This window comes from Meleagris gallopavo, chromosome 1, assembly GCF_905368555.1.
Source record: "Meleagris gallopavo chromosome 1, MGAL_WU_HG_1.1, whole genome shotgun sequence".
NCBI classification, from domain to species: domain Eukaryota; kingdom Metazoa; phylum Chordata; class Aves; order Galliformes; family Phasianidae; genus Meleagris; species Meleagris gallopavo.
The window spans coordinates 154,943,697-154,957,816 of NC_139404.1; positions in this window are offsets into that span (position 1 = coordinate 154,943,697).

Sequence of the window (14,120 nt, forward strand, 5' to 3'; positions counted from 1 at the left end):
ACTTGCCCTGGTTAAGAAGCTTATTATGCCTTTTAGTACTGCAACTTAACTTATTTTAAAATAAATGTGTTCTGACACAGCAGGCCAAATTATCCCAGTGATGGTCCATCAAGAGAGGACTTCCATGTGGCTATTAGTTTTTGCTAGCTTGAAATTCAAAGAAGAAATATTTACACAAATGAATAGTTAGAGGACAGTTACCCAAACGCTGTTAAATAAAACTGCAGACAATTAACTTACTAGAGAATTATTTGAAACAGTGTTGATTGTGGCTTAAGTGTATTTATTAAGAGAATACCTGAAAATCAGCATTCCATGTCTTTGTATATGTTCTTGGCAAGATTGAATGCCATGAAGTTAAGGCTTTTGTAATTTAATTCTGTTTCTGGATTCTGAATTTAATTGAAAGATTAGATTGCTGATCTACCAAACAGTTATTGTTCAGTACTTCTGACTGTTCAGAGTTTAAATAACAAGAGAAAATAGTGTTCCATCCAGTCTACCTATGTAACTGATAAAGGCTGTAGAAACTGAAACATAAATTTAAACAGCAATGGAAATTTGCTTTCAGCTTGACAGGTAAAGCCACACTTTTAAAGTGATTAACACTGCACCAAAGAAACTTCAGCATGAATCATAAAGAAGTTATGCCCTATTTACATAGGGATTTTCATGTAGTTTATGCAAGAAGACTTGTGAAGGGTTATTGATATTTTTCAAATAAAGCGTGTATGAACCATTAAACTGTTCATTCCCTAGTGTACAAACCACTGCTCTGTTAAACACTCCTTTGCCAGATAGGCTATAAAATGAACATTTGAAAATGTGTCATGTTTCAATGTTTATTTAAAGATTTGATAAATTCACCACACAAAACCACACTGGAATCTGAAATTTTCAAGTTGACTTTTGTTACAGTCTTTATACCAGGATATTACAGAAAATCTCTTGTTCTGGAATGCAGAAAGACTGAGTTTGCTATGGTATCCTCTCTGAAGACAGTAGATATCCACGTTATCTGTGAATGAGGATAATATCCTCATTCAATAAAGAATATTAAAGTATAAATGAATGTAATATAAGCATTTTTATCATTCTGGGAATGAAGTAAAGAATTTTTTGTAGGACATATTCCTGCAGATAAAGCATTTTGCCAGATAATGTTCATCTATGTACCATACAGACCCTTTGTACAACAACAGCCACTGGAAAACTAGAGTCAATGGAGGAAGCTACACTGAACTTTATTGTACTTGGGAAGAAGTCAAAAACTTCTGTATAATTGCAAATAATACACTCACTGGTGTAATATGAAGGCTACTCTGAAAATTTTTATTTCATTCTATTGGCCCACAATGTTGGAGGCAGATGTTGGTGGTAAGACAGTAGACGCTGAACTTTCCTGACAATATTATGTGCTATTTTGTTGCTTCGTGACAGATGGTAACAAAGGGACAGTCTGACAAAGTGGTGTCCAACATGGAAGTGCATATGAAGCAAAGATATGTCATTGAATTCCTCTGCAAAAAATTGCAGCCCTTGATACTCATTAATGCTTGCGCAATATTAATGGAGACAAAACAGTGGATGTGAACACAGAGAGGTGGTGGATGATGTGTTTCAGCTGTGGGAAGAGTAACATGAAAGACAAACCACGTTCTGAACAGCCGTGCACACTTTCATTGAGTATGGCATGTAGGATCTTGGTCGTCGCTGGTGAAAATACACCAAATACGCTGGTGAAAATGGTGGTGACTATGTTGCAAAATAGTGTTTTGTAGCTGAGAATTTGCTTTGTGAAATAATGTTATTGTGCACTTTGTATCTGTAGTAACTTCCATGGAACTAAATAGGAACCATGACTTTCAGAGCGACATACATAGATATATTTCTGGAGATACTGGAGGAATCGAGTGTGCATTAAAGTTCTGTGAGCATTGAGGTACTTGCAGCCTCTAATCAAAAGTAGAGTGACAAAGATACGTAGGTTCTTGCTTTACTGTCTTGACACTGAAGGGATTCAAGTTTTTGTGAGTAAATCTGCAGTCACTCAAGTAGACATTTGAAAACATCCTCATCTGTATTGCTTAATATTGTTACTCTTTTGAAAGCTCATTACTCTATCGAAAGATCAAGCTCCTTCATAGGGAGAGGTGAGCACATTGAAATTCAGTTTGTCAACAGATATTCCAAACCTGACTCTTCAGAAACAGTCAGGTCTGCATAACACATTTGTAAAAAAAATAAATAAATAAATCCAAAGCATTGTGGTTGAGATTTATAAGCTTTTTCATAATCTCTTCCTACGGAGCGTTCCTTAAATGCCTATTGCATTCACACCTATTGCAATACAATGATTTACATTAATTTCATGAAATTTGATACTAGTGTTGGAAATACTTAAAAAAAAAAAAAAAACACAAATTTTAAAGATGGCAGCTATATCTGACAGACATCATTCTGAATTTTGAGTTTCAGGTGTTTATGGAGGGAGAGAAGGCTAACCGTAACTATGGTTGGATCTTAATATGTGATCATTCATCTATTTTATATAGCTCTATACATTAATATATCTAGATACTTTACTTTGGAGCATGTCCATGCACAATGGAACTTGAAATCTGCTGTTGAATTTTCTTTTTTCTTTTTTTTTTCACAAACATTAGAAAAATGGATTTATAAAATATGCACCAAGGAAGAAACATTTTATTTTTTCAGATTTTTTTTTTTTAAAGTATTCTGTGCTGCAGATCACTTGTGTAAATAATGGAGAACAACATCCGTATTGCTTAGATAATGCTTATTTTTTTTCTGTAGCTTGAATCTCTTTGTATTTGTAACATGTTGTTCAATTTTCTAATGAAGAGATTATGGGAGGAACTAGAACAGCACATGTAGAAGTATATATGATTGACAACTCTTGGCAGAATTTTCTTTCTTTTAAGAAGGGGATCATAATTTTCAGAAATGTTTTACTGGATAATTCTGTTAACACAGTAAATAAAAGATGGCCTAATTTATTGCAAGTACATTAAGATTAGGAGAATTTCTAGATTGTCCTTATTCTTTTTAGGTTTTTGAAAATCAGATCTGGAACAAATCATGAATGTATGCTTTGCATGAACTATATATTTCATACATTTCATATCTGACAGTTCAAATCAAATCCTATTGGATATCTATTGTCAGAGCAATTTAAAATCTGTGCCAGCATTTCCCTGTGCTATCTTCTTCATACAGACCCTGAAAGACAGATAATTATCATAAAATATCGTTGCCAGAGCCCTCACCTACTTTTAGAGACTCATAGTTTTCAGTGTTTTTCTTCTTCTTTGTTCATTCCTAAAGATCTTCACATTTTTCCCAAACTACCTTTTGTTGAGATAAGAAAAGTATTTTAGAACTTGACTCAGATAGTTGTATGAAGAGTTAGCATTAGCAGCCTTGGAATTGTGTAGTTGTTACCCTGTAAATGTCATATAATGAATTTCTGTCATTCTGTCACATGAGTAATTTCACTGACTTTAATGTGACTGCTACTCACCACTGTGAAGTCAGCAGTCCCTTTCTGATACTCTAGGAGAAACACTATAGATAATATGAAGATCGGTATACATCCAGCTTCTCTACCTTTGATCAAGATCAAAGTATGCTTTTTGAGGTTGGTGCTGTTAGATTATTCTGCCTACTTTACTATTCCAATTTGCTATTCTGTTTTGCTTTTGATTGTATAAAAATTGAGTTTCTTTTGTATTGACAGGCATTACACTGAGAATATCAGTTTAGAATTTTGTTGTTGTTTTAAGTCTGTGTTCATTTTTAAAGATACATAAAGACACCATGATTTCCTAGTTAATCTTGATATGTACCTGGAGAAAGAGAAATGAGCATTCAGAAAAATGAGTTTACTCTTGGAATCTTACTTCATTATCTGAGAGACAAGTAAGGATTACGTTGCCTACATTGAGCTTATGCACAGTAGGCAGTAAATAGCCTACATTTCATCTGTTCTGTAACAACAGTGGGTTCTTGGAATGGAAGGAAAAGAAAGTGGTGCACAGCGTCTTAATTCCACTCCCAGAAATGTGACTTCCAGAGTCAATAGCAACCTTCATCTAATGATATATTATTTAAGAACTTTAAACAGTAGCAACTGAAGAGAGAGATTGAAGATTCATTCACTGTTTGAAACCACAGATAATCATGTTCATAATTTTTTTGCAAATATATGAGATAAACATATCCATTAAGTGCTGTTCTAACTTCTACAAACTTTGTACGTAAAAATGCTTATGGAGCTTTAAGAATAGATTTTGCTTAAGGATCAGTGCTCAATGACTAATGAGTACTCTGCTCTAAAGGACTCACATTTTAAGGACAACAGATGGCACAGAACAAAGAGAACTGTACAGAAAAGAGTTAATGGGTGCTCATTGTTGTTGAAATGTATTTCTCCATCCCAGAACTGAGAGAAGGTAGTTTGTGAGAAGGAAAGATATGAAGGAAGTTGTTAAGCATGACACTGGAGTGAACAGATGGAGGCAAATGAAGTATAGAGAAACTTATCATTATAACTGAATGAGAACGATAGTCAATTTTACTCTACCTATCACAGTAGCTAAAAATGATTTTTCTCAATATTTTATCTGAGTTTATGTTATAATGCTTTCATCTTTTGATTTTCATACAGTGTTCCTGCCAATTGTCTTCAAATTCTTCCTCCTGCTACTTACGGACCACAGAAGTATTCTACCTGGTATGTTGCACTCATTGGCAACATCCAGAGATCTGCCCATGTGGATACATTCAGCAAAAATATATTGCTGAGAAGGAAATGTATTCCACCGCTCTTGTTGAAGCTGTGTCACTCTGCAAAAAAGATTTCGAGATAGCATGGGATGCAAAGGAGAGGGAGAAGGGAAAGGAAAGATAAAAGAACATAAGAACATGGAAAGAAAACCAGCACACTGATTTGTTGTAGAATTACACAACTCAAAATTTACAAATTGGAAGACTAATTTCACATTTTAGACAGAATCTTAATCATTCAGGTATTCATGGGAATTTTTTATCCTTAATAAAATGAACTCTCTCCTATCATTGTCTCCTTACATAAAGAAGTGGAGCAATGCATGTATATTTATTTACATGTGACAAGAAAGAAGCCTGTTACAAGCAATCATAGAATCACAAAATCACCAAGATTGGAACAGACTTCCAAGGGCCACAAAGATATCAGAGGGCTGCAGCACCTCCCTGCAAGGACAGATTGAGACAGTTGGGCTTCTTCAGCCTGGAGAGGAAAAAGCTCCCGAGAGAACTCATAGTGGCCTTCCAGTACCTGAAGGAGGCCTACAGAAAAGCTGGGGAGAGACATTTTATAAAGGCAGGTAGCAACAGGATGAGGGGAAATGGTTTTAAATTGGAAGAGGGTAGGTTTGGATTAGACATTAGGAAGAAATTCTTTCCTGTGAGGGTGGTGAGACACTGGAACATGTTGCCCAATGAGGCTATGGATGCCCCCTTCCTGGAAGCAAGGTCAGGCTGGATGGGTCTTTGAGAAACCTGTTCTAGAGGGAAGTGTTCCTGCTTATAGCAGGGGTGTTGGAATTAGATGATCTTAAAGGTCCCTTCCAACTCAAATATTCTATGATTCTATGATAAGATCATCCATTAAAACTGTCCTACCACCACCAATATTTCCCTATTAAATCATGTCCCTTAGTATAACATCTAAATGTTTCTTGAACACCTCCAGAGACAGTGACTCAACCACCTCTCTAGAGCAGCCTATTCCAGTGCCTGACCACCCTCTCAAAGAAGAAATTTTTCCTAATATCCAACCTGACCCTCCCCTAGTGCAACTTGAAGCTATTCCCTGTAGTCCAATCACTAAATGCAACTAGCACTGAACAGTTTCTTTAAGAATGTTAGAACTTATGCAGCACGAAGCTCAAGCACAGCTTAACTTTAAGCATGCATTTAGTCTGTTAAGTCTTGCTGAATATCCGTATTAGTGTAAGAAGGGTGCTGAAGTGCTATAGTAAAGAAAATTTTCTTGTAGGTTAAATATAATTAACTAAAACAGTGTAATTATCTTACAAACAGATTATTTTTTATTTTTAAGTATGTATTACATAAGATAACCTCACAAGTGGAATTAATGTATAACCTGAATGTTGCACAGAACATTCTAACTAACACCAACAGATTGTCCAGAGATATTCTTTCCAGATCTATCTGCATGTTGCTATTGCAAAATGCCTTCTGAGAAACAGATGGTCATGACTCTTCAAGCTAGTATTTCTACACACTAATTTATAAAAAGAAGAACTATAGGTGGGTTAGCTAGAAATATTTTTGAAATATCTTGACCAGTGAAATAAATAAAGTCTCTAGAGTAAAATTCATTACCACAACCTAGAATTCTGTGTATCAAACTGAATGTGTCTACTAGAAGACAGCTTCTTTTATCTTTCTTTTGCTCATCTTTCCCCTCTCCCTCTCCTTTGCATCCCATGCTATCTTGAAATCTTTTCTGCAGAGTGACACAGCTTCAACAAGAGGGGTGGAATACATTTCCTTCCCTCCCACCTATCCTCTCTCCTAAATGATTAGAGCACTTTTCAACAAGGTGGGAGATGTGGGTGTCCCTCCCTACCTTATATACACTGAGAAATACATTAAGTATGAAATTGCCTCCCCAGGGGAAGTGATGGAAATGCCACTTGTTCATTTTTAAACTGGATTTGAAAAGAGCTTTACAGAATAAAAAAACATTTGCTTTAGTGAAGGAGAGATTACATGACCTTCTTGGGAAAGATTTTATTTTCTCATTTCTAACATCTCTGATACTATGTTTTACTCCCTTTCAGTCTGTCAATTTTTTCCCTTTGCATTGTGTTTTAGAAGATTTATTCAAAATGTGTGTGAGAAAACTAACTCGGGATCTTCAAAGCAGACAGCGTATAGCTTGGTTTCATCTGCTGTTTGAACCTGAATTACAGTAATGACTGTAGTGGAATTATTTTCTTTTAAATGAGCAAATCTGACATGAACATCAAAGGGGAAGTAAATACATGTAATAAAAGGACCACTTTTCTTTCTCTTTCCCTAAATGATTTATTTTATCCCTAGAAACACCAACAAATGTTCAAAGTTCTAGATATTTAAATGGGTACCAAGATGTCTGAAGCTGTAATCCTTGCTCAGCCAGCTCATTGAAAAACTGCTGACCTTATAAAAGCCTGTGTTCCTTTTGACTTTGATAACAGCTTTTCCTTCATCAGTCCACAATTACGTATTACAGTAGTGAATCCATGGAGTACAAGTAATTCAGAATTCTTATCATGCTACTTTTATTTAAGCAGGACTTAAAAAATTCTTTTTCTCTTAAATTATTTTGTGCTATGGACCTTATTCTAACAATTTTATTTTACCAGTTAGTGCTTTATGAAGCATAATGAAACCAGCAACTAATACAAGAGCTCCAGTATTCTCTCAGTACACAATCTTAAAGCCCATTAACATTTGTGGGAATTGTATGTGCAATGTGCAGGGAGTATGTAACTTTAAGCAATTGAAAATTCAAGATACTGTATATGTTAGTCAGCTAACTCAGTTTAGATTTTTCACAGCAGTGTGTTATATCAACTGAAGTTTGTTAGACAGCAGGGGGACTAATAAAAAGAGCGATAATATAAATAACTGAGACAAAGAAATGAACAAAGACCTTCCACATTAACTAAGACATAATCTACAGATGTTCCTCAGTTTGTAGACAACATATTTCCACACAGCAGTTGCACGCAATACAAATGTTTGCACAGAATCCAGCTGGACTAACACATAAAGCCGTCTCAAGATTAGAAGCTGTATACAAGAGTCACTAACTGACTGGAAAGAAGATGGGTGACTGACTGTCCAAACCTCTTAACCAATAGATCAACCTAAATGGTGAGTTTCAGGTGAGATAGAAGCAGAAATACTTTTCATACGTTCCATCCACTATTTTTAAGATTGGGTTCAGAAATTTGGAAAACTGGCAAAATAGCAATAATAATAATAATAATAATAATAAATACAGGCAGAAGTTCCAGGCTTGACTTGTGGACCAAAAAATGCTTATTAAACATAATGTACATAGTATTTGATTTTTCTAGACATATCTTCTTGCTTCCATCTAGTTGGGGACTTGCCCAAACTAATTGCTTTCACAATATATACAATTGAATGAAACATACAAGTAATCAAAGGAAATACGAGTCTTAAAACTAAAAATTTGACAGAATGAATGTGACTGATAATGAAAGAATGAATACTAGAATCTTCTGTTTTATGGTCCCCTAGTGACTCTTAGCAGTTTCTCCATATGGAAAAAATAGTTTTGAATGCTAAGCAGTAAAAATAAAACAAATTAACGAGTAAGGTGCTTTGTTGTTGTTGTTGTTGTTGTTGTTAGATACCCCTAATCACTGGTTCTAGTAAAAGATAAAATTTTGTGTTTTGAAAGTATTTCCAAATGTTTTGGATGATGAGAACAAATGTAATTCTGGATCTTCCAGCACAACGTACGTTGCTTTTTTGTTCTTATCTTGAGTCTAGCATAACAATGACAAGGTTTTCCAGAAGCAGACATAGTGAATTCATCCTTCTGAATTTTGCTGTATAAAATGTTCATGTCTCCTCTAAGACGATTGTCTTCCCCTCCCTCTTTTTTCTTTTTTTTTCCCTCTAGGAAAACACCTCTAGAAAACGATTAATCTTATCTGTTTTACATATCTATATTCAGGAAGGATAATTTACCCCTTTCTGAAGGAGCCTGACCTTTTAACATAGGCGGATGCTGTATAGCTTGCTCAGAATTGACATTCAGTGCTTTGCACTAAATGCACCAAGAATTTACCATGGTATCAATATCAGGAGAATTAATCCACCCTGGAACATTCAGATTTTCTAGATTCCTTAAATTTCTGTTTTACTGCATATTGTTTAATATCACCCTAATTTCTGTGTACCTTCTTTTCTAAGTTGTAATTCCTTAAAGGCCTTATAGGACGTGAAGATTATATGATTTGTCTGCCTTGACTTTTAGATTCAAAAATTCTCTGATGGAAACAACCATAATCATTCATCTCCTAAGCTGTGTTTGGTCTGAGCTTCCCTGCTTGTCTTTTAATTTTGTCTTCCTTCTTTAGCAATTAAACTGACTATAGAGCAGTGCTGTTTACAATTACGCTCTTCTTTATCAGTGCAGAAACTCTCCCAGCTTTTTGTTGATTTGTACAACTCATTTTGGACATTCTGTAAGTAATTTTTCCTTCTTCATTTTCTTTCTTTCTAATGTTTTCTTCTTTCTTTTTAAAGAACAGAAATACAGATTATAAAATCATTTAACTTCCTTGAATTTCCTTAAAATTCCTTATTTTTATCCACTGTTCGTGAGCATATTTTAAAAAACCTGTCCATAAGGTACTTCACAGAATCACAGAATCACAGAATTGTAGGGGTTGGAAGGGACCTCTAGAGATCATCGAGACCAACCCCCTGCCAAAGCAGCTTCCCTACACCAGGTCGCACAAGTAGGCGTCCAGGCGAGACTTGAATATCTCCAGAGAAGGAGACTCCACAACCTCCCTGGGCAGCCTGTTCCAGTGCTCCGTCACCCTCACCGTGAAGAAGTTCTTACGCACATTCGTGCGAAACTTCCTATGCTGCAGCTTATGTCCGTTTCCCCTCGTCCTGTCTCCATGTACCACTGAAAAGAGACTGGCCTCACCACTATGGCCGCCACACCTCAGATATTTATAAACCTGGATCAGGTCCCCTCTCAGTCGTCTTTTCTCAAGGCTAAACAGACCCAGTTCACTTAGCCTTTCTTCACAGGGGAGATGCTCCAGGCCCTTCACCATCTTTGTGGCCCTCCGCTGGACTCTTTCCAAGAGATCCCTGTCTTTTTTGTACTGGGGAGCCCAGAACTGGACACAGTACTCCAGATGAGGCCTTACCAGGGCAGAGTAGAGGGGGAGGATCACCTCCCTCCACCTGCTGGACACGCTCTTCTTAATGCATCCCAGAATGCCATTGGCCTTTTTGGCCACGACGGCACACTGCTGGCTCATGGCCAACCTGTCGTCCACCAGGACGCCCAGGTCCCTCTCTGCAGAGCTCCTCTCCAGCAGCTCATCCCCCAGCCTGTATTGGTGCATGCAATTATTCCTCCCTAGGTGTAAGACCCTACACTTGCTTTTGTTGAACCTCATCTGGTTTCTTACTGCCCAGCTCTCCAGCCTGTCCAGGTCTCGCTGAATGGCAGCACAGCCTTCAGGCGTGTCAGCCAATCCTCCCAACTTCGTATCATCAGCAAACTTGCTGAGGGTGGCCACTATCCCCTCATCAAGGTCATTGATGAAGATGTTGAACAAGACCGGACCCAGCACAGACCCCTGGGGGACACCACTGGTTACAGGTCTCCACCCAGACTCTGCACCACCAACGACGACCCTCTGCGCTCTGCCAGTCAGCCAGTTCTCAACCCACCTCACTGTCCATTCATCTATCCCACACTTCCTCAGCTTTGTTATAAGGATGTCGTGGGAGACAGTATCAAAGGCCTTTCTAAAATCAAGGTAGACTACATCTACCGCTCTTCCCCCATCCACCCAGCATGTGACAGCATCACAGAAGGCCACCAGGTTGGTCGAGCACGACCTCCCCTTGGTGAACCCATGCTGACTACTCCTGATAACCTCCTTTTCTCCCAGTTGTCTGGAGATGGTATCCAGCACAAGCTGTTCCATCACCTTTCTAGGGACAGAGGTGAGGCTGACAGGCCTATAATTACCCGGATCTTCCTTCTTGCCCTTTCTGAAGACTGGAGTGACATTGGCTATCCTCCAGTCTTCAGGGACCTCCCCTGTTATCCAAGACCTCTCAAAAATGATGGAGAGCGGTTCGGCAATGACCTCCGCCAGCTCCCTCAGCACACATAGGTGCATCCCATCAGGTCCCATGGACTTGTGGACCTTAGTTCTGCCTAGGTGCTCACACACGTCCTCTTTCCTGACTAAAGGGAAGTCTCCCATTTCCCAGATCCTCTCACTAACCTCCACGGTGTGGGAAACCTGAGGAAGAGCCTTTTCACTGAAGACGGAAGTAAAGAAGGCATTCAGTATCTCTGCCTTCTCAGCATCCCCCGTTACCAGAACCCCCCCTCACTTAGTAAGGGGCCCACATTCTCTCTAGTTTTCCTTTTGCTGTTAACATACTTGAAGAAGCCTTTTTTATTATCCTTTATCACTTTAGCCAGATTCAATTCCAGGCGGGCTTTAGCCTTCAAGGTCAGCGTTGTAATGTTAATTGAGATGCAGGTATTACTATGTGATTGCCTTTTTGTGTGTGTGAATGTATGGCAAATGCATATCCGTCTAGGTGCTTGATAGCAACAATGCCTGTACCAGTGAACAACATCTGCTGTATTAATAACAGATGCTGCATTATTTTTTCCACTACAAACATGTTGCCTTCATACTGCCAAGTGACCGTATACATGCAGGCCAAAACTTCTAAAAGGGAATGCTTGTTGTTACTGTCCTGTGACTTCATGATATTTTAAATATCCAGCTAAATAGTGCTTGCTCTGTAATGCAAGTTTGGTAAGAGCTGTTGCTTAATTTATGCACATAGCAAAACTTCCATAATTTCCATAAACTGAAAACATATATTATGATTAATAATGTATTGGATGTGCTTGCTAATGAATGCTTTAGAGTTTTGGACAGGTAAAAGGTGTGAAAGGTCTCTTCAGTGAATATATAATGGTATGAAGTTTGGTGTAGTAGTCCAACTGAAAGGATCAGATATGATACCTGCTTTTAAATCTGACTGCTTCTAGCTTACTATTATTTTAGCTCACTAACACTGAAAAGGTGTCATATGAAGACAAAGAGAACAAAATCCAACTGATTTACAAGTTTACCTTTGGGTACAAATTTGCCTTGATTGCTGAGGTTTGCTGCTTTTGAACCACCCCAGCCAAAACTGCAGTGACTGATTGCGAGGTACAGGGGGGTTTCAGTTGGCTCCTTTACTAGGGGAACCCTGAGCTAACAGAGTGGTCTGGCAGCTCTCGTGAGAGCGGCTGCGGTGGTGTGGGCATTGCCAAGTCAACAGATCCACATCCATTCCCCTTACCTTGGAAAAAGCATCTGGGACAGCCGCGATGCAGCAGTGCAGTGAGGAGAAGGCAGCATGTGTGCAGCACCCATTGTATACTGCAGCAGCAGGTGTGGTAGCTTGTGCAGCAGGGAGCAGAAGTTCTGTCCCTCCTCTCTCAGGAGACCTGCTTACTTACTGGCAGTCTCCGAGACCACAGATTACCATGGACTCCAACTAGGAAATGAACTAAGTTTGCAGATAATACCAAGTTAGCTGGAAGTGTCGATCTGCCTGGGGATAGCGAGGTGCTACAGAGGGCTCTGCACAGGATGGATTGCTGGACTGAAGCCAGTGGGATGAGGTTTAACAAAACCAAATGTCGGGTTCTGCACTTTGGCCACAACTCCAGGCAACGCTACAGGCTTGGGGCGGAGTGGCTGGAAGACTGTGTAGAGGAAATGGACCTGGGGGTATTGATTGATGCTTGGCTGAACATGAGCCAGCAGTGTGCCCAGGTGGCCAAGAAGGCCAATGGCATCCTGGCTTGCATCAGAAACAGTGTTGCCAACAGGAGCAGGGAAGTGATTGTCCCCCTGTACTCAGCACTGGTGAGGCCGCACCTTGAGTACTGTGTCCAGTTTTGGGCCCCTCACTGCAAGAAAGACATTGAGGCTCTGTAGCGGGTTCAAAAGTGGGCAACAAAGCTGGTGCGGGGTCTGGAACACAGACCTTATGAGGAGCGGCTGAAAGAGATGGAATTGGAGAAGAGGAGGCTCAGGGGAGACATTCTTGCTCTCTATAACTACCTGAAGGGAGGTTGTAGTGAGCTGGGTGTTGGCCTCTTCTCTGGTTTAAGTGGTGACCTAGAGGGAATGGCTTCAAGCTGCACCAGGAGAGATTCAGGCTGGACGTTAGGAAATACTTCTCTGAAAGAGCGGTCAGGCATGGGCTGCCCAGGGAGGTTGTGGAGTCTCCAAGACCCGCCTGGACACCTACTTGTGCGACCTGGTGTAGGGAACCTGCTTTGGCAGGGGCGTTGGACTCAATGATCTCTGGAGGTCCCTTCCAACCCCTACGATTCTGTGATTCTGTGATTCTGTGATTCTGTGATTCTGTGATCCAAGACAGCCAGCATGGCTTCACCAGGGGTAGTTCTTGCCTGACCATTCTGGTGGACTTCTATGATGGAATGATGGCATCAGTGGACAGGGGAAGGGCAAAGGATGTCACCTACCTGGATTTTTGCAAAGCCTTTGACATGGTCCCTCACCACATCCTTCTCTGTAAATTGGAGAGATGTGGATTTGGAAGATGGAAGTTTGGAAGTTTGATGGATTAAGAACTGGTTGGCCAGTCACTGCCAAAGGGTTGTGATCAACGCTTCTATGTCTGGGTACAGGTCGGTCATAAGTTATATCCCCCAAGGGTCGGTCTTGGGACTGGTGCTCTTCAACATCTTTATTAATGACATAGATGATGGCATCGAGTGCACCCTCAGCAAGTTTGCAGATGACACCAAGCTGAGTGGTGCAGTCGATACGTGGGAGGGAAGGGAAGCCATCCATAAGGACCTGAAAAGGCTGGAGATGTGGGCCCATGTGAACTTAATGAGGTTCAACAAGGCCAAGTGCAAGCTTGAGCACTTAAGCCAGGACAATTCCAAGTATTTATACAGACTGGGGAAGACCACCTCAAGAGCAGCCCTGCAGAGAAGGACTTGGGAGTCCTGGTGGATGAGAAGCTGGACATGAGCCAGCAATGTGCGCTTGCAGCCCTGAATGCCAACTGTGTTCTGGGCTGCCTTAAAAAAGCAGTGGCCAGCAGAGAGAGGGAGGTGATTGCCCCCTCTTTTCAGCTTGTATGAAGCCCCATCTGGAGTACTATGTACAGGCCAGGGGCCTCCAGCACAAGAAAGACACAGAGCTCTTGGAATGGGTCTAGAGGAGGGACAGTAAGATGATCAG